The following is a 22,613-nucleotide window of genomic DNA, read 5'->3' as shown; positions in this document are numbered from 1 at the left end:
AGCAATTTATCCCAACTCTTCTTCCTCATCACTGCATAATAGGAATGGGAAGGAGGTGCACATGTTACTACCAAAAAGCAATAGGATTGAAATACCTGATTTAGGCAGGGAGTTTATGCATTCCAATTGAATGTAGCTTGCTTTCAAATAGAACTTCATTATTGGCAGAGCGAAGCATTAATGAACTAATTAATTAAAAGTATTTCTAAATCTCTTAAGATTTTAAAAATTTCTAAGCAATGTAAAACAGTAGAAAGAATGCACTAAAAGAATAAAAAGCAGAGCTAAAAGCACAGTGGTATAGAGTGCAACCTTATGGATCTGGAGAAGACTGGACAAATAATCTGGGGTCACATATGTGATGTGGAGTAGTTGGCAACGTTCTGGTGATGCCAATACATCTATTCTAGTTCTAACTGTAAAGGAAGCACATGTTCAGATTCAGTACTAAATAGCAAGCACACATATACAATACATATAAATTTCTTTTCTTCCTTTTTTCAAATGAATGCTTAGAAGGGATATATATATTATTTATTGGCTTTTTGCTAATAAAATTACTGAGAATTGTGGTGTAATGCTTGAAAGCTACAGCTGTGTTTGTTGCCCATTATTATACAATGAAGGCATTCTTTTTATAACTCTAGGGCAATAATGAGCACTAATTTCGCTACCCTAAGTTGTCAATACATGTTTTATTATACCTGTGGATCTGTTTCCCGGTTTCCCAAGGTAATCCCCCAGTGGAAGTACTGTTAGGCATCAGCCATTTGTCAGGAAGCAGTTTGTTTTCTGTTTCATTGCAGAAACTCACATACAGCTTTGTGGCTATCAATTAGAATTTTTAAAACAGTGAATGCTCACCATTGTCAACCGCAGCAGCTTTTCTTTCCACTACAGTAAGAAGCTGCTCTATTGCCAATGACGACAACAACAACAACAACAAAGGCCAGTGACTATGTTTGTGTCTTGCAACATATGGTTTATTGGTTTTTACCTGTTGTTTGTTGGGGACTGTTGTGAGAATTGTTTAAAGATGCCATGTAAAATATTTGTGCCTCAGAATAATAGGTGATAATGTTTTATTTTTATGCTTCAGTCTTCTACTAAATATATGTTGTTACGTACATCATAACAATAAATCCATACAATATAATAAAAACTAAACTAAAAACAACAAAAAGAATATAATGCAATCTGTACTTTACCAAAAGTAACAACAGTGACGATGAAAAATGATTAAACCTGGTAACGATAAAACTAGGTGCAACTGGTCAGTGTGTCCGGCTGTTAACCTGAAGGTTGGTAGTTCGAGCCCAGGGACAGCTGTGGTCGGGATTCCTGCATTACAAGGTGTTGGACTAAATGTCCCTTGGCGTCCCTTCCAGCTCTACAGTTCTGTGATTCTATGCCAGCCTATTGAAACAAGGTATGCACATCCTGCCACAAGACACATGGTTCACACATCACATTAAGCCAAACTTTAGCTTAGTGGAACTAGACCAATGTGTGGGTTGCTAGAGGTTTTGGCTTACTGTGCTGTCCAAGCCTGGGTTTGTGCTTAAGTTCTTTCCTCAACAGCCACAAGTTGTAGCCACTGCATTTTGTACCAGTGGGGCTTCAAAGACAACCCCATGCAGAGTTTATTTCAATAATTCAGTCTTCTGGTAACTGAAGCCAAGGCTGTCTTCTCTAAGAAAGGTTGCAAATGGCAGGCACACACATACATGTCCACAAAATTAACACTTCAGTTGTGGATTGGTTCCTCTGTGTATTTCTTTTGTTTGTCTCAGTTTCATAGCTTGCCACATATCAAAAATTTGGGATATGTAACAAAAGCAGAAAATCCCTGGTGGTCTGTCACATTAAAGTGGCATTAAATTTTCTCCACTTGGGCTGCTGTAAGAAACTCATAAGTCCTGAAAACCAGCATAGGCAACACTTTTGGAGGTCTTCCTGTTTGGATTTTGGTGAGTTAACTGGGAGGGAGCCATGAAGAACACTTGTCTTCTCATTCTTGCTATCTAAATCCAGTACCAAAATGAGGTTATAAGAAAGTGGCTACAAATAGTTAGCTAAGGATAAATCAAGCTGTGAAAGTGAATGCTTTCTATTACCATATGGTTTAAACCAGGAACAACTGGTGCAGGGCAACTGCTGCCACAAAATTTATAGCAAATGCAGTATGAGACTGTTTCAGAGAATTCATAGGGCTTTAGTGCAAGTAATCATGATTAGTGTACAAACAAGCCCTGGAATCGGAAGGCATTTGCTTCCCACAGTGCATTTTAATATGGCTCACGTTTCCTTGTTCATAAATGTACTTTCTGGAGAAAGGGAAAGGTGATAAATTAGACGTATTTGGACCTTTGAAGCCAGTGGTATAGTGAATAGACATTTGTTCTACTTGCATTCATGAAGCGCTCAGGATAGCAAATAACCTCCTGTCCCCTTGCTTGCACTCCAGGAGCAAGAGATTCTCTCACCTCTGGCAAGATCCTTCCCTGACGCAATTTCTTCAAGAATTCCAAAGAATTCTGTGACTGGAGTATCTGTCCCCATTCACAAGGTGCACTTGCTCTGAAGCACACTCTCAGCATTGTAGATGAATAAGCAGGAACAGCAAGGTCTAAGCAGAGGAGTGGAGAGCAGGAACATTTGCATAGCAATTCAGTCCTCCCCTGAGGGCTCTTTTGAGGCTTGCCTGATAAAAGGAGCACAACAAGAGGATTCATTTCTGGCATGTTTAACTGTTAGCTATCTGTAATTGTTTGTGTGGAGGATTAACTCAGGAGGCGGAGGGAAGTGTCCAGTCCAATTTTTTTCTTTTCCCCTTCTTGCAATTTGGCACTAAAACAGAAGGTAGAAGCAACCTTTACAGAAGTCCTGACAGCATCTGTGTCACATACGTGTGTGCGCGCACATGCATGCACATACATACAGGGCTTTTAAATGTCTTCTTTTAAAGCTACTCAGAGCAGCAAAGGTGGGAAGAGGTGCAGAAAATCATACTGAAAGTAAGCATATAGAATTGCACTGTGTCAGTCTTTTAAATCTATAGTATTCTTATTTATTAAATGCCTGCATACAGTTAGAAATCCATATATCCATTCCTAGTACAGTAGTACCTCAGGTTACATACGCTTCATGTTACAGACGCCCCTAACCCAGAAATAGTACCTCGGGTTAAGAACTTTGCTTCAGGATGAGAACAGAAATCATGCGGCGGCAGCGCAGCAGCAGCAGGAGGCCCCATTAGCTAAAGTGCTGCTTCAGGTTAAGAACAGTTTCAGGTTAAGAACGGACCTCCAGAACGAATTAAGTACGTAACCAGAGGTACCACTGTAATGCTAAGAAGTAAGGCCTAATGAAATTGTAACAGGGTTGGACTTCGCAGCTGGTAGGTAGACAATAAAGTCTGGCTAGTAAGTCCAGCCACAGTTTGTAGATCCCTACAAATCACTATTTCTGACGGTAACTCCATGGGAGTGGGAGGCATGATATATTCTATGTTTATATCCTTGGAGGAAGAGCAGGATACAAATGCATTGGATGATTTTCTTTTTATACAACAACAATCAAAATAGAACTCCATGTTTTTTTTTGCAAGCTATTCAAATTACTATCAGTATGATACTAGGCCAATGAACTGAAGTCATTTCAAGCACTGAGGGTATCTGAATGTGGTTGGTGCTGGACTACAAATTATCGGCACCTTTTATGAATTGTCTGAATGCTTTCGTCTGCTTTCAAAAGCATGTCATCAGGAGGGTAATCTATTAATTGAAACTTAAAGCTCAGCAATGGAATTTTTTACCTTGCAAATGTTTTGTTCAGCCAGATAATTCTTTTAGTTGAAGTGCACGTTTTCCCCAAACTAGCATGTTTCCTTTTGCTAGAAGTTGGCATGGATCCCATTGGTAGAAGAAATTATGTTTGCGCTTCAGCATTTGTTAGCCATGCAGGCCAATGGGTGTTACCGAAGAAAAAGGAGGAGTGAGGTACAGTGTGGTGCTAGAATCTCATATAAATTGTAATTTGTGAAAAATGAACCTTGTAGCTGACTTTGTGCTTAGTGTTCTCTTAGTAAAGGTAAAGATCCTCCTAAAGAACCTTAGGTTGGAGGTAACAGTAATGGAGTCCTTATGGTTTGCAGGATCTGAAGAAGTAGGCAAAATGTCAGGGAAAACCCAGATGTATGGCAACACAATGGAAAAACAGCGCAAAGAGCTCAAAAAGCTTAAAAATCTCAATTTTGGGGTTAGGGTTCCTCAAAAAAGCTAAACAATTTGGATTTGTTTTTTTAAAAGGCTTAAGAATTTTGTGGTTTTCCTTTAAAAAAAGCTCAATAACTTTGCAGGTGTCAGAAATTTTACTTTTTGAAATATGGCAACCCTAGAAGTAGTAAATCAACAAGTAGTGGGAGTTTGTTAATCTGATTTGTGACTGTTAATCAACCTGAATGGATTTGCACTTTTCCTGAAGAGTCAGGTTGTAATCTGGGAGTGCTGCTCTTTTATCTTTGGAGTGGCATCTAACATACAAAGCACCTGCTTAGGTTGGTTCACAAGCTGCAGCTCCTCTTGAACAGAGATAGCCGAGCCACAGTTTTCTGTGCTCTACTAACATTCTGTTTGCTAACTACTAGAATGTGTTATACATCATGCTGCCTTTGAAGACTGTAAGTAGTACAAAATCCTACCTGGGAATTGTCAAAGAGTGAGCCAGCAGTAAATCACACTGTTCAAAGTCGGGGTTCATTCTTTAGAAGCAAAAGTGAGATCTTTGCTGAGTATCAGGCTTAATGAGCACTGCAGCTCATCTCCAGTAGGTCTTACCCCATAAGTTAGTTGCTGAGACTGAAAGTCCCCACCTCCTCACAGCCATCTCGGTCCTCTCCTCTCCAGGGCTTTCTCCCAAGCAATCAGAGACTGTGTCTGTGTGCAGCCTGCTGCTGCTCCACCTGTTTTAGCCCTTTTCTGGTTCTGGGAGACAGGGGAGGAGAACATGCTGCAGCAGGAGGGCGAGACACTCATGACACTTCACCAGTCTAACTCATCTCTGCCTCTTGGCCTCCCTCCTCCCACTTGCTGGCTTCAGCTTATGATTCTGGGCTTCCCTCCACCACAGACTCTCCAAGCTCACTAAGCCCTGTTACCTCTTCAGCTTCTAACACATCCTCTTCCCAGTCTTCTCCCTCTGACCACTCATCATTGTCCCACCATCACTCTCTGGGCTCTGAGTAATCTTTCCTTGGTGGTTCCCCAGCTGGCTCCTTCCACCATTCCTCTGTGTCCAACCAGTCCATGGCATCAATGGGCACATGGGTCATATTTGTCAGTTTGAAACAACAGCACTGGTTCCCAGTCAATTGCCAACTATAGATCAAAGTTCTATTTTTTTAAATAAAATAAAACCTCTAAGGACCTGCTGTTGTTATTATCATCTCCTTCAAAGTTTCTCCTCTGGGTTCTACCTTCTGCCAGACATAAAGCAGGTAACGAGGGGATATGTGTCTTTTGCCATTGTGATGCCCGGATTGTGGAAGGCTGGCTTGGCACCAGATCTGTTTTCATATTTTTCCAGGGCTTTTAGAGTTGACTTTAATGCTGCTATATCTCTATTATTGGCTTTTGCCAGTGCCAGCTGTTTCTATTGATTTTTCTGTAAGCCACTCTTGAACCTTCTCTGGGGTGGAATGGGGGGAGTTTAAATGTCTTAAATACATGTAAATAAGTAAGTTAAGTAGACTGAGTTGGAAGGTGAGAGCTAAAGAATTGGCAGCATACCAACAGAAGGAGCCACTGTTGAGGAATGGCAATTGGTGATCAGTGTGTCCTTTGGCTGTATGGACGTTTTGTTATGCTACCCATAAGCTTAGGAATGTAGGCAGTTGGTGATATATGCAATTCATATCTTTCTCAAGGACTATTTACTACTCCTTGTTGAAAAGAGAATCAATAGATTCTTTTCCCACGAGCAGGAATCATTTTTAAGAATATGGGGTGATTTGTCAAATTATTAATTACTTTTCTTTTGTTTTGCTAGTTTGCATTAGACAGATGGAATTCTGATCTTTAACAGCCCCATGACTCATGGAACTGCTTGTGTACTAAAATGCCATTATTAACACAACAGTAGTTTTCAGCAGTTGGTAATTATTGCCATAATTAAACATTTATCAAGAAACAAGTATTTATCATTCATTAAACTTTCATTAAAAATCCATCTTAGCACAAGCTGGATTAGCCAGCGATTTTCGAGTGATAGCTTCTTAACTTCTGGCAGGAACGTGGAGAAAGATATACGTACGGTAACGTTCCAGGAACTGTAAACATTATAGGATTTTGGATGCAGTTTTTTAAAAATATTTATTAGGCTTTGACTGGTATGGGGAAAATATCATTTGTGTTTTCCAGCTTTGACATTTTCTAGCATCACTTCTGGGGCAGGAATACACACCATGTAACTGCTATATAGGAAAGTGCTCAGGCAAAGCGTGTTCTCCTTCATGGAGAGCACGTGTTGCGGTGGGATCTAACAGGACACCCCCTCTTGGTTACTGGGCGGGACCGTTTGAATGGCCATGACTGTGATTGGACCAATTTGGGTTGTTTGGGAGATTTTGATGTTACCATTTAGTGGGTTGGTCCAAAGGTTATATATTCTTGGCACGCAGCTTTTTTCAGTCTCTTTTGTTTCGTGCATCGGATCGCCCATCCTCCCTCTCTAATTTAGGGCTGTTGCGCTTGACATTGCTATACCTGTCATGGGGTCATCTGCTTTTGGGGCAGGGGCCTGGTAGGAATTTTGTCCATTTGGCAGATTGGCTGGTGCCATTTGGTTTTTGCCTACTGCATAGCAAATCATCACAACTTGTAAGGTTGCAGTTAGGCATTGGTTAAAATTTGGTTGGAGGAGGGGTAAGGGTTGGCTGTGCCTGCCCCTCCAACATTGCTACTGCAATGGAATTCCGTTAAAGGAATCCAGGGGTTTGCCATACTTTTGTCCGTATCCCTGGCAAGGGGCTAGGGCCGTGCAAGCCCATGGGAGCATGCGGGGAGGGGTGACGGTATGGTGCCCAGCCCCATTCTCTCCCCAATATTGTTTTCCCTTACTGGCTTTCGCTGGAATCCGGGAGTCAGTTCTGTCCCGGCCATACAGATAGTCGTAACCAATGCCTAAGCAACCACTCACATTATGTATTTGAATAAAGTTGTGGCCAAAATTATGCCAAAAACCTTAAACAACATTTTTGTGTGAAATGTGATTTATTTAGTGGGGTGGCTTGGGGACCTCAACACGCAAAGTAATTTGAACTAGGAGAACCTCTATACGGTTGTCTAGATCATCAAATGTATAGTAATACTTTGGGTGCCCCCCCCATCCCACTAGTGTGGAAAGTACTTTTTTTATCAACCAACAGAGATATTTTGCCATATATCTTTTTAAAATTAATCTCTGCACCCTGAGCAACACTGGGGTAGTACCCACAGATTTCCAGAGTTTGCTTACTTTGATTGACTCATTCAGATCATGCACCAATTATATTTTCCATATTGGTAGCGGCAATTAAACTGACTGGTGTAAAATCTAGGTTGCAGGAACAAAAATATAGTTAGTGGTCTTACACTACTCTAGGTTCCATTTTGCACCACCCTTATTTTAAACCGTTTAAATCTTCATCTTAGTTGCATATTATTATCTTTCTGCGTTAATCATTACCAAGCAAATTGCTACATTCTTTTACACTGCAAGTGATTGGTTTCCTGATCTCGTCAGCTCTGATAGGCTGCATTACCTTCCATTCCATTATTTGCTCTCCCATTTACAGTTAGGTTTTGCTATTTAACCCTTTTTACAAACTCGCTATTCTCTGCTGAGTGCCAATTTGCAAAGGTTAATATAAGTTTAAAACAGTCTATTTTATTGTCTAGTGTGCTGCGAGGGGGGGGGGACATTTGGTAAGTAACACTGTCTTGGAAAGGCTGGTCACAAACATACTAGCAGTTCACATCATAGCCTGTATTCAGCAACTTTGTTTGTGTTTTCTCTTGGGCAAAAAATTTACTGTATCAGTGCTTTTATGTCACAAGAATGAATTGAATTTGTACCCTTTAGTGCAAACAACAATAGACAGTGTGGTAACCTAGTGGAAAACAAATAGACGCCCCGTCCCTGATGGGGATTCAGAGAGGTTCAGAAAGATGGAGCTGACGGTAGAGAGGTGGCAGATAAAAACAGGCCGAAGCAGGAAAGAATCCTGCGGTCATTTATTACCATGCCATCTTCATAGTGTTTGCTGAACCAAGGTGCAGAGTAATGATTCAGACAAATGATGTTAATAATAATAGCTGGCCCTTTGGCAAAAACTGAATACCTGGTATTGCAGTGTGAGACCTAATCAGATTCTCTCAAACTTTACTTCAAAAATGATAGAATTTTCTAACTTCAGTTTTCTCCCTGTCAATTGATTCCCTCTAGATATATCAGTTTAGAATAAAAGGGAAAGAAAGAAGGTGATAAGGACTTGTTTTCCGAACAAGACAGACAAAGGCAGTCAGAATGGTTGTGCTCTCAACATATAACAAAAGCTAGTATTAAAATGTTGTTTCTGCTATGCATGTTCATACTCCTTGGAAATAAGAGTGAGCAGCTACTTCAGACATCATGTGTACGAGTATAATCAATAACCGTACCTTGATTTAGCCACGACAGATCAGTTGTGTGGGTTTTTTAAGGAATTTCACCATTTTTAATAACTGGTATATTCCTTTTATTGCTGTCTTTTTATTGACCACATTAATTCATTTTTACGGTATTATATAAGTTAAGGCTTCATCCCCCAATATATGCTTATTATTATTCTGTAAATTACAGTGCACTCTAATATTTTTTCCTTTAATTTGTTTTAATTTATATCATACCTGTGCATTTGAGAAATACAGAATATAATTATATTTTAATAGCTGCAGTTGAAACAGCATCTGTTTAACTCCAAACAACATCAGACTTATTAATTAGCTGCATTTTGGCATCAATTTATCACACATGATTTGACACATTAGATACTTGAAGCTTAAACTATTTGTGTAACAGAGGAAATAAATAAATAAATAAATAGGATACAGAAGACACTGTTATAGATCATCTGAAGGGGGAAATTATGTTGGCATGTGGGAGGTTAATGTATACACTACAGATTCCTTTGCTTGATTTGCTATTTTCTTCTTCATAACTCTAGGTAAACAGTTTGTGCTGCCATTTTATACACAGGTTAAATGTAGTTGCAGGCTATTATACATCATTAGAGTAAGTAATATTCATTCACAGAAGAAAAATGGAAGCTTTTCACTTGTAGCCACTTGGACATTTCATTTTTCATATAGCACGCCACTGCAAAAATTAGTTGTGGCAGGCTTGATATACTTTATAGTCTGGTACCCTGAAATTAAGCAATGAATCACACCATTTTGGCTTATTAGAGCTAATGCATTTTTTCCTGATAGCATATTTTGTAAAACAATACAGTTTGCACAACATGCTGCTGCATCAGACCTAATAATTTCTCACTTCAGCCTTTTCAGTAGCTTGTCACAGGACCTTGAAAACACTGTATTCCATTGCTTTCTCTGAGCTGTTGCTGCCTTCACGCACTATCCGTTTTCTAGATCAAGGAGACCCAGCCTTTTCCCATGCTATGAACTGCATGTCATATACATACAGCATCTGCAGGCCAATATATTGAACAATATATTGCCTCATTGGACCTGCCTTTTGCTCAACCCTGTTACAATCCAACCCCCTCAGTTAATCCCAGCCACATCTTCCCATGATCCTGACTGCTTCCCATCCAACACCAATTCAGCCTGATTAACTTCCTTCCAATGATTCTGGCAAAGGCCTATTCTTGGCTGTCCCTATTTTTATTGGAGAAATGTTGGAGGGTATAGAAACCCCATTACTAACTGCAGCACCTTCTTTCTTAAAAATCCCAGGTGCCTTTTTATCTCATTTCATCAACCAGTGGATAACAGGCTAGGAGGTATGTCAGGTACTTTATATAACTAATAGAAAGGCAGATACAAGTTTTATAAATTTAATAAATAAATCCCAGTATATTTCAGTTGATCTCTCTCTAAATATTCTGTTCTCTGATGCCCATTTCTGGATGCCTTCTCATGTCTACTTGTGATCTCTGCTCTCCTTCCATCTACAGCCCAGTCATTTGTAACATGATTCGCCTTTTCATATTATGGTTAGATACACCATCATCCGTCCAGCAATAACCACATTAATACACAGAGCAAAGTTATTCAACTGAGCTTAATTGAAGTCTGAGTATGTAATGATTGAGTGAATAGAGGCTTTTGAATTGTGCTGCAGGCCCCAGTGTACAATATTTGGTCAATAACAAATTTATTACTAATTATATCCAATAAATAGAAAATAGAATATATTTATTTCTGCATGGCAGCTACCACGTTTGAGGAGAATAATAATTGAAAAGGAACTCAAAACTGAAATATAAATAAAAGGAAAAATGCTGTAGCAACACAACTGAAGTCCTTTGCTCTTGCAGTTATTGTACATTATAACTAGAGAGTCCCAACACCAGCTTGTTGTGTGTGTCTGATTATCAGTGGCCATTGTTCCCACTTGCCTGCGGAATACATTAAGAATGCCACTTTTGGGGGTTTGAGAATTCTGTTAGCTGAGTTGTTTTGTGATAGTGCGAGGTATCATTGTACAATAGGATCTATAGATATTAGTGTCAAGAAGAAGAATGTCTTGTTTGCCCTTTCTCTTGGGTTATTGCATGGGTTACACAAAGACTTTGAAGAGTGTATTGAAAACAAAGAAAATAAGAAAGTAGTAGAGGAACTAATAGCACTGCCAAGAAAAGGCAATTTCACTTTCTCCAGAAATAATTTGTGACTATTGCTCTTTGTTCATACAGAAACACTTGCCCCCTCCCTAGGAACCATTAATATTAATACCTCTGACAGAAACATGGCACACATCCTTCACAGACTTGGAGTCCTTTGGAAGAAAATGCGAGGGGAAAATAATCCAATATTTATTTATTTATTTATTTAAGTTATACACCACTGTTCAGCACATCCGAGTCTAAAAGCAGCTTACAAGTGGATAAAAACTTACAATATACAAAATCTGAAAGATAAATTAAAGCATCAGAGAATATAATATTAGAACAGCATTCCTGGTGTAAAGGCCTCCTGAAATACCATCTTTATGTGATGCAAGGATACATTATGGCTTAGAAGACAGAAGTCATCAGAGACATGTTGTGCATAAAATTATTGCTCTGTTTTGATTACCTTTACAGTGTGGTGTACATTCATTTTATTGGGATGCAGCGGGGTTGTAGCAAAGGCTTGACAATTGCCTGTGCAATCTGATATTGTTTAAACCCATGATTGGGTAGCTGTGGGGTGGGCAAGAATGATACATAATTCTATTTCTGAAATTCTTCTGAGCAGTCTGTCTAAAAATATAAATGGGGGCTAGATCTGTAATCATGTATTAAAGCCCTAACAAATATTTTAACCAGCCTGAAATATATGTTATAAACAAGGAGCTACCTCCCCTCACCTTCCTCAAAATAGCATTGTTGCTTAGGCATGCAATTTTCAAAAATGACAAACAAGGGTGGTACATTTCCCAAGGTGAATGTGAGCTGAGTGATTAGCTAGTACTTTAACTCTAGTTTCTTGCAAATTACAGACATAAGAAACCCTACAATTTATATGTACTTTTGGAAGTGAATGCTTTAATCCCATGATTCATGAAAGCAAAGTGGTAATAATTTAAGTACCATATTTTATTTATCCCTCAGAGTTGTCAGCTGATACCAGAAGTATTTTCACTATTTTTGGGTTGCTGCCTTTGGCCACCTAATTGCTTCTTAGGAAGTAAGAGGGAATTGCTTATATAACGACAAGGATTGTCTTTGGCAGCGTCAAGCCAAAGCATCAGTCAGTCCATCTGGGTAAAATCACAAGCTGACTCCGATATTGCTAAATATTTATACTGTCAAATACACACAGACATCCAGATGAAAAGAGGCATTCATTAGGAATTCTCCAGCTTGTCAGTTTAAAGATGTAGATTAGAGCAAAACCTCCCACTATGGTACTGAGAGCTCAGGAAAAGTCTATATTTAGCCATTCTAAGCAATAAATATCATCATATTGCCTCATTTAGGTAAATAGAGAATAAATATTGTCAAGATGATCCTAGAGATAATGTAAACAGATCCCTGTTCAGAGTCTGTGTTACTAGGGTAAGTTCCAGGACATTGAAATGCTGATGACGCTTTCTGGTTTAACCCTTTTTTCCTAATCACAGCCCCCTCCCCCTTTTCAGATAACAAGACAGATTTTATTCAGGGCGTGTGAGTGAAGGAAAGCATGACTTTTTAAAAAAAGTGAGGTGATTTTGTGTATAAGTAAATTACTGTATTATGCTAATTAGTGGTTTTGCTTTAATTTTTTTAACGTCACTAAAGGCTTCTGGTGTGGGGCGGGCAGAATAAAGATATCTGTAGCAATACTGTGCTTCACTCTGCAGCTTAACATGGAAACTGACAAAGGCCATCAATCACAGGAGAACATTGCTCCTTTAGGATGAAGACATTATTTCAACATTATACCAAGTAAAGCCCATTCTGGAATGTATTGTACACCCCATCTTTTTCCCAATGATTACATACACTTGGTTGTGAGCCCTGTTCATCAAGGTACACCTAAACAACAAGAACAAAAACAAGTTCATAGTTGCTGGGTTATCTTAATATTTAAATTAATAAAAATAGGCCCAGTAAGTGAACTAGTTGTAGGAATTTGGACTACATTGCACACACACACACATATACATTGTCCATAAGGAGAAGGGTAGCAAACATCTAGAGTTTAGTTAATTATACTAGATGATTTTTTTAGATTAATAATTAACATCTCTTTATAACTAAATATCCATAATTAATCAGCAAATCATAATGTGAAGACTAATTAAGTTTCAACTCAAATCTTAACAGAAAATCCATATTACTATCCAGCATCATTAATTACTCTAGTAATCAAAGTTATTCCTCCTGGGATTTGACATAAAGCTTTGTAGGTTTATAAACTAAGCTATTATCTCAAAAAATATTTTGAAAGTAGCTTTAAATCGCATTATAGATAACTGGCATTAGATTGGATATTTAAACAAGTTTCCATTTCCCCTATAGTACATTAACAATAATTCACCCAGATTTACCCAAAGTATCAAGGGACATCACCTTTCTCACTCCCCCCCCCTTTCTTTTGAGATTTTATACAGCTTTTATTTGGCCTAAGTATCTGCTTTGCAGTGTCTTTTGAAATAAGCTTCCCTCATCATGGGTTGTTTTCCCTATGGCCCTTGGAGTTCTATTTTGCAATGTAAAAATGAATTACAGTGTATCTATGCCGGCATTATAAAAAGGAACAAAAAGAGAGAAAATAGAATTTGGATTGCATTGAAAGAAAATATAGTACTATTTGATCAAAGCTAAGTAGGAAAGGAAGAAACAAAACAGGAATTCTTACAAAAATGCACTATAAACCAATCTTACTTTAATTAGTAGGAACATGAGAAAAAGAGACATTTGAAATGCATTCACTTTAATTCTGAATAATTATAAAAGGCCATGGTTCATAGTCACAATCTGAAATGTAGCTGCTTTCTATTTTGAAAGCAAAGGGTTAAAAATCCACATTTTTCAATTAGTTTTAGCACCAGATCTTCGAAGAACACACCATCTGATACTGTTCTTTTGTGTGGCAGCTGTAAAAATTCCAAGCAATTTTTACTGTCAAGGAAACTCTTGACTAAATAGAGGCTGTTAACTTAAGCAGATATCTGAGGTTATTTGGTGGCAATCAAGAACTCACAGCACTTCAGCTAATGGGTTATGATCAGAAACTGTTCCTAATAGCCAGCTAGACGGATCTGAATATGAAGATTTCTATAATTTTGTTGTCAGCTTGTGATGTACTCTAGTGCTAATTATTTGGAACAATTATGTTTTCCTAATAACAAAAGAAGAAGCAGTGAATTAAGCAGGCTTACCTTCAGATCTTTAGATAACAGTTTAAATGCACTTGCCATTAAGAAATAACATTTCTTTTTTTCCCCTGTATGGAACCCTAATTATTGAAGATGCTTGTCTTTTAAATGTGTTTCCTCTACTTCTTTTAAGTATGTTCAGTGTGTCAGTTTACATTGATGAATGTACTAACTAGTATTTTCTCAGTCTTAGGTTTATGCCCGTACCTCCCATAGACTGCTTACTTCATTTGCTTATTCAAAAACCGTAATTAGTGCGGTAATTAACATGTGGATCCTTCAAAGGGAGACTGTTAGAATCATGGGACACAGCCCATCATTCTTGCTGATGTATGGATGATAAAGAGACGTAGGTTGAGGTGACAACAGGATTTGGATTACAGCACATTAAGTGAGCTGCAGGGAAATTCAGAGAGGACCTTAGTCCATAGAGCCTTTCCTTTTGAAAAAAGTAATTATCCACACTGTTTCTATAATGCATCTAGGTGTTATCCAGCGTTTGCAGCTGTCAAATCATTTGCTTTAAAAACGCCTTTTTATAACTTAACTTTTGAGTTTTGCACATTATTTCTTAACCAATTACAGAGCCAAGGTGCCAAGATGTTAAAAAAATAATCATCTACAGAACCATAACAGAGAGAAAGAGAGAGAAAAAGAAAAAGAATGTCTATGTGACAATTGATTTCAGACAATTTGATGGTAATTTTTGAGTTGATGTGGTTTAGAGTCTTAAAATTGCAGATATAAAGAAAAGCCCCCATTTTTGCTCAGCTCCCCAGAGGAATTTTTTTTGTGTGTACATTCCACTTTTCAAATAAGATGAATTTGTGGCATTTTCCAAGACAAAGTGAGTGAGTTATGCATATGAAGATGAATTTTTATGGCACCAATAGATGTCCCTTTGATATGCCTGCAGCTGATGCCTACAGTAGTGTGAATTGAAATACTAGTTTAATCCATGTTATCTTCCCTGGCCTTTTTACTTGCCATAACTAGTGACTTTCCTCTTTACAATGTTTAAGTCAATGCTCTGCCATAGGGATCAAAAAGTCTACATGGAACCCTAGAGAGGCAGCTTGTGGGACTAGGTGAAATGGCCCACCTAGGGTATAGCTTTATTTGCTAAACAGATCATTTGAAAAACTCCTTAGGGTGTTTCTGCCCTTTTTGGCCCACAGAATAGTGGAAATCTATTCTAGACAGGTGACCTTATGCCCGCCGCGTACTATGAGGTTTGTGTCTATTAAGATAGGCTGGTGGAAGGTGGAGACCAATGTATGGTTGTAGGTTGTTTTTGTTACTACTAATTGTCACATATACAGGTCATCTGTCTCATAGGTCCTAGGGCCAGTTGATTCATCACAGCAACATTTATTTTAATGGTGCACAGTCCTGAACCTGCACACGTTTGCATGCCTAATTGTATGTGTATACCTATATGCATAATGAAAGTTATACAAATGTACAGAGCCATTCAGCAACTTTATTAATGTACATGAAATTATACACATCCATGCAAGGGAGACAGAGGTCAAATAATATAGCTTGAAGTTTTAGTTTGTTTCTGAGTAGACTTTTTCTCTGGAGCATTTCTCCCCCCCCCCCCTACTCAGACCGACTGAGTTTGTTTCTGGTTGATGTAGCAGAAGATAATTGAGCAATTATATTCAACACAAGGTGTGGTTGTCACTGGATAATCACAGTACTATGCATTATGAGTTATTCATACAGCTGCTTAGAAGTGTTTATCTTTTATTCTATGGAGAGATGCTTTCTGCCATTCAGAATAAAAGACTTCCATACTGTTCTCTGAAATCACATAATATGTGCAATTAATAGATATTTTTAGCTGTTGAGTAATCACATTAGCCCTTGCTTATCAATAGGCAGGTTTTAGGAAGCATTGAAAATATGATTCTAATTTGTGAATAACAGTTCGGAATTCACCTCATAATTCATAGGTGTGACCTCACTGAACATTGTAATTAATGGGTGTTATGTCATCTCCAGGAGTTATGAGATTTTTCAGAGCTTTTAATTGCTTTTCAATGAAAGTCATTTGAGCAATGCTATGAATACAATTGTCCTTTGAGAGTAGTGTAGTCAGAATGTAGCTGCTCCAGAGATGTCTTGGGTCTCTTCATACAAAACCTCGTGTGGTGTAGCGCCTACCATAACACATAAGAAAAGCCTGCTGGATCAGGCCAATGGCCCATCTTGTCCAGCATCCGATTCTCACAGTGGCTGACCAGATGCCTATGGCAAACCCACAAGGCGGACCGGAATGCAACAGTACTTTCCCCTCCTGTGGTTCCCAGCATATTGCCTCCAACCACAGAGGCAGAACATACCCATCATGCCTAGCAGCCATTGATGTCGCCATTAACAGATTTATCCTCCTTGAATTTGTAAAATCCTCTCTTCAACCATCGAAGCCAAGAGCATGTTGTGAAATTCAATCTCATCTCACCTATAAGCTCATGAATTGTAAGGTATTGTCAGACTTTGCTTTCCTCCCCACCCCTCAGCAATTTTAAATATGCAGATAATAATGTTGTCATAGGGATTAATGAGAATATATGAGATTAATGAGGATACAAAGTGCTTTAAACACAAAAAAGGTGTTCTTTAACCACTAAGTAGGGACGCGGGTGGCGCTATGGTCTAAACCACAGAGCCTAGGGCTTGCCGGTCAGAAGGTCAGCAGTTCGAATCCCCGTGATGGGGTGAGCTCCCGTTGTTCGGTCCCAGCTCCTGCCCACCTAGCAGTTTGAAAGCATGTCAAAGTGCAAGTAGATAAATAGATACCGCTCCGGCGGGAAGGTAAACAGCATTTTCGTGCGCTGCTCTGGTTTGCCAGAAACGGCTTAGTCATGCTGGTCATATGACCAGGAAGCTGTCTGCGGACAAACGCCGGCTCCCTTGGCCTATAGAGCGAGTAAGCACGCAACCCCAGAGTCGTCCGCGACTGGACCTAATGTTCAGGGGGTACATTTACCTTTACCATTTAACCACTAAGTAGTGTTGGAGAATAATCCTTGTATTTAGGGTCGCTGAACTGGGCTACCAGAAGAACACAGGGTAGGATGGTTATAATAAGCTATGTATAATAGTCTCTCTCTCTCTCTCTCTCTCTCTCTCTCTCTGTGTGTGTGTGTGTGTGCGCGCGCGCGCGTGTGTGTGTGTCTCACACACACACACACAGAGTGTTTCCACACAGCAGTTGTGGCTTTGGTGTTGCTTATGCATGCAAGTTTTTCACAACATATTCATGATGTCATCCTTATAATGCCATTCCATATTCCCTATTTAATCCAGATTTACCATTTGTGCAGTTTATTTTAGTTAATTTTTGTTTTGTTTTGTTGTTTTTAAGTGTAAACCCAGATTGAATGGGAAATAACATGGTACAGCATTTTGGTGAGGATGGTGTCATGTGGATGCTGTGCAAAATTTGCATGGATGAGCACCACCAAACCCACAATAAATAGCCTACTGGAAGTGCCCTAAGTGGAAAAATTTTGTCCGACCTCCATGGCCTCCCACTCCTGAGATGATGTTAAGCTGTAAAACAGTACAGTTTATAATATCACATCTCCCTCAGGCTTTTCTGCAAGCAGAAAGTTGTACTAGTTGCTCAGGATAAGGAAAAATAGTTGTTCAGGACCAACGTTTTGCCAGACTGCAGCTCCACTCATTGAATTACTCCTGGCCGCCTTGGTTGGCCTGGGAACGTCTCATTTGAATTACAGGACAGCTGCACACTTCAAGAGGAGCCTGCATGGAGATGAGGCATATACAAGCTGTGGCCTATCCCTAAAAGAAATGCTTTTGAGTTGAGATAAGTTCTGAAATATGTAAAAATAAAGAAATAAAATAAAAAGGGATGGTTCTTCTGAGAACACGCTAGCCACTCCCCCCCCCCTTGTTACTGAGTAACCACAGTTGTTCTACAACAGGCATCCCCAACCTTTGGCCCTCCAGATGTTTTGGCCTACAACTCCCATGATCCCTAGCTAACAGGACCAGTGGTCAGGGATGGTGGGAATTGTAGTCCAAAACATCTGGAGGGCCAAAGGTTGGGGATGCCTGTTCTACAGTCTTCTGCATTGGTTGGTGTGTCTTGAAGGTCTGCTATCCAGGCAGTCTAAATCCCAGTTTCCTTTGCTCTTTTTGAAGGAGAGCCATAATTTTTAACACTTATGGCAAAGGTACCTTGTTCATCTTTGCTGTATCGAAGAAAATAACATAAAATATTATCAGTTAGTTAATAATGAGTAGGTTTTTTAGTTTTCCTGAAATTGCAAATTGTTGGTCACAATCACCCTGCAGGTATTACCCAACTGCCTGTGAAATTCTGCCCTGTTAGCTACAGCTTTTACTCTCTAGATCAGGAATGGAGTACCTGTTGGGCCCAACACCTATCGGCCCCACCTAGCATGACTAATGTTACGAGATGGTAGAAGTTGTAACTGAACAATATATGGAGGATTACAGACTCCCCAGACCTGCTCTAGATCTGGACAAAAGCTTTAAAAACTCCTGCTGATTCATGCTGGAGCAAGTCTACTAAACTAAGACTTGCTTGTGAATAAACACACATCTGAATACATTAAAATATTTTATATAATACAAGTAGAACTGAGACTGTACTGACTAGAAAGTAAAGTACTATCATCCTGATAACTTTTGGCACAAAACCCTTTTAAAAGACTGCTGACAACAATAGATGGGCAATTAGTTCACATTTGAAATAACAAGGAAGTAACATAGAATTTAACCAATTAACTCACATCCAATTATTTAACCCCCCCTTCAAACATTTTAATGGACAAATAGAGTTGTATGTAAAAAAAATTAAATATACAAGTTACCATCTGAAAAATATTATTTTGTTTAAATAATCCCAACCTTTCTTTTTGTTTGTTTTGGGGGTTTTTTGGTGCTGGGGAAAAACACACACCCAACCTTTCCTTCCCCCAACACTGATATAAAGGTTGTGTTGAGTGTACGTATCTTTCCACCCAGTAAACAAGGTATTGCTTTATCTCTCCATTTATTGCTGAGAAAACATGTATTACCTGCTACATTGACACCAAATTGGGGTGATCATGAAAATACTTCCTCCTCTTTGGATAATCTTTTGTTATAACACTTCCCCTCCCCCCCTTTTTGGTGGGGAAAATAAAATATAGTATGTAAACCAATTATTCAACCAAATTACTTTGATCAGTGGGAACTGACAATTAGTGTTACAGCATCTCAACAGTGAAATCCACACAATAGAGCAGTCTGCTCTGCGAATTAAATGAACGTAGTGAATTTATTTTATGCAGCAAGCACAAGAGAGAGAGAGAGAGAGAGAGAGAGAGAGAGAGAAGGATGAATAAAATCAGATTTGTTCAACTGTTTCTTACTCATTCTGTTCAGCATGTTAGAAGTTAATTGTTTCATTTTTCTAATTGATAGTTAATGTATTGTGACAGCTCTCCTGACAGAGCTCTAGATGACTAATGTCAGCACTTAGAAAATATTCACAGGGGAACCTGCTGATCAGTTAATCAATGGCTCTTAGAAATTTGCCACCCCACCAGCCACTGTTTGGATTGCCAATAGCAGCAGACCAAGTACACATTGGTCAGGCTGCGCTTGTAATGCTGTGTGCCCCTAATTCTTTTAATTCTGCCCCCCCCCATAAAATACACACTGTAGGATAGAATGTAAGGCACATACAAAGCAAAGGCACATGACTAGGTTTATTCCCAAAGCTCAAGCACATCATCAGCACTTCCATGAAATAGCTGTGAAGCTGCAAAAGCATTCTGGGTATTGTCATGCAAATGAGAATACCAAGCACACCACTTTGCTTCAAAATTGCTCTGCAGTGACAATTAGCTTTTAAAACAGAAGTAGGTTTTGTCAGACTTAAGCTTGCAACCATAACCCTATACACAGTGTGGAACCAACTTTCAAAGGGGAGGGGAAGGGAAGCATTGAGAACCCTGCATAACAAATCCCAATTCAACTTTTCTGTGTTCAAATTATCATACAGGGAACTATAAGCTTCCAAGTGCAAGATTTATTCCAATTTAATCATATGGCTGCTACAAAATTGGAAGTCCTTTGTATACACAGAGCTGATCTGTGTGTAATGCTAAGCCAAACAATGGTTTAGTGTGAACGTGTGCATTCCTGGAGAGAAGATAGCGACCACTGCTCTCCATTCCAGGTTCTCTTACTGCTTGCAGCACAGCTGTGACCTAAGCCATAATTTTGGCTTAGCATGTTCTCCAAACCAAGGCTTGTGGTTTGTGATGCTCGATACAAAGCCATGGGCGCTCCTGTCCCCTCTTCCACAAAGGCAAAATTCCCTGGATGCACACCCTAATGAAATGTGCTGTAGATGCATGTGCTGCCAGCCATCTCCACTCTTCCCTACATCCAGCTCTTCTCATTTTCCCTTCCCCGAATTTTCTTTTCCACGAGACTTGCCATAGATCTACCTCACCATCCTTTCAAAGCATTGTAAACTTTTTCCTTTGGGCTGGGATTGGGGGCACCTGAAACTGATATATGGCTTGATCCCTTCCCAGATCTGCTGAAAGAGACAGTTATCAAACCGCTTCTTAAAAAACCTTAGATGCGGCTAATATGGCCAACTATCGCCCAGTCTCAAATCTTCCATTCTTGGGCAAGGTGACTGAGTGAGTGGTTGCTGAACAACTCCAGGCACGTCTGGAAGAAGTGGACCACTTGGATCCCTTCCAGTCAGGATTCAGGCCTCATCATGGCACTGAAACTGCCTTGGTCGCACTGGTCGATGATCTCCGGTGGGCTAGGAACTGTTTCCTAGTTCTGTTGGATTTCTCAGCGGCTTTTGATACCATTGACCATAACATCCTTCTGGACTGTCTACAGGGGCTGGGAGCTGGGGGCACTGTTATACCCTGGTTCTGCTCCTTCCTCCTGGGCCATGTTCAGAAAGTGGTGGTGGGGGATGAGTGTTCAGGCCACTGGGGTGGGGTGCCTCAGGGTTCTGTCCTCTCCCCCATGCTTTTCAACATCTACATGCAGCCGCTGGGAGAGATCATCGGGGGTTTGGGCTTGGTGTTCATCAGTATGATGATACCCAGCTCTACCTCTCTTTCAAATCAGAACCAGTGAAGGCAGTGAAGGTCCTGTGTGAGTGTTTGGAGGCAGTTGGGGGATGGATGGTGGCTAACAGATTGAGTTTGAATCCTGATAAGACAGAAGTACTATTTTGGGGGCACAGGAGGTGGGCAGGTGTGGAGGACTCCCTGGTCCTGAATGGGGTAACTGTGCCCCTGATGGACCAGATGCACAGCCTGGGAGTCATTTTGGACTCACAGCTGTCCATGGAGGCGCAGGTCAATTCTGTGTCCAGGGCAGCTGTTTACCAACTCCATCTGGTACGCAGGCTGAGACCCTATCTGCCCGTAGACTGTCTCGCCAGAGTGGTGTGTGCTCTAGTTATCTCTCGCTTGGACTACTGCAATGCGCTCTATGTGGGGCTACCTTTAAACCTTTTAAGAATGAAGTGATATAAAGAAGTAAAGAAGTGCTTAGATAGTACTAGCTCCTATGAGAGAGTGGATATTCTCATGCCAGTCCCAACCCAATAAAGGTCTGTTTTTATGGTCTTGTGTTGTACTATTGATTTATAAGGAAATAATAGATTATCACTTCCATTCACAACAACAACAAAATTAACTCATTTATTTATTTAAAATTAACTGTTAAGAGGTGTAGTAGCTTTTGAGACACAAAGAGAAAAAGGCATTTGTATACAGAAAACAGTGATGTCGTTGAACACTTTTATGCTGCTGTGATGTCATCTAGCTAAGAATGAAAAATTGCCATTTGAATCAAAGAAAAGGAGAAATCTACAATGTATATTTTTTAACTAGAACTCCAGGCGACCAGTTGATCAAACAGAACATATTAAAATTGCTGGCTCAGTTTTGGGCATTCACAGACTTAATTGGCAGTCCCTTTGCCCTCTTGCACTTAAGCCTGTAGCTTCCTTTGTCTACAGGCATGATGTAAAGTGACAGTAGCTGAGGTTTCCTAAAAAGGAAGCATGCAGTATGACAGACCCATCTGTGACTGCCTTCTGAAACAAAAATGCCCAATTCTGTCATTACTGCCTTTTGTTTCTGCACAATGCTTTCCATGTGACTGTTTTGTGAACGCTTGCTGGTAGAGTCCATAAGCTACAATTTATCTCACTCCTTGCCTTATTGTGCCCCTTGTCCCCAGTTATCATACTTGCTTCCTTGCCAATTCATGCTCTTCTCCAGCTTTCCATTAAACCTACAAATGCTCCTAGCAATCTTTCACGTTACAGAAATGCACACCTAACATGTGCTATATGGATTGCGGATCAAAACTAAACTGCAAAAAAGCATTTCATCAGTTACAAGGACGTAAGTGTACGGTTTGTGTTAAGTTCCAGAATTCATAAACCTGTAACAATT

General features: G+C 39.6%; 1 protein-coding gene and 1 long non-coding RNA gene across 2 annotated transcripts in view; one reads left to right on the top strand and one right to left on the bottom strand.

Annotated features, from left to right (window-relative positions):
- Positions 1 to 22,613, bottom strand: part of LOC309539297 — a 112,057-nt gene that overhangs the window by 1,154 nt on the left and 88,290 nt on the right. The gene's annotated exons all lie outside the window — the stretch shown is intronic.
- The window catches only part of ZNF407 (zinc finger protein 407), a 355,845-nt gene that overhangs the window by 318,561 nt on the left and 14,671 nt on the right, over positions 1 to 22,613 (top strand). The gene's annotated exons all lie outside the window — the stretch shown is intronic.

This window comes from Podarcis vaucheri (assembly GCF_965113315.1).
Source record: "Podarcis vaucheri genome assembly, chromosome: 8".
Lineage (NCBI taxonomy): Eukaryota > Metazoa > Chordata > Lepidosauria > Squamata > Lacertidae > Podarcis > Podarcis vaucheri.
The sequence above is the reverse complement of the archived record's forward strand: the minus strand, read 5'-3'. Positions and strand labels throughout refer to the sequence as shown.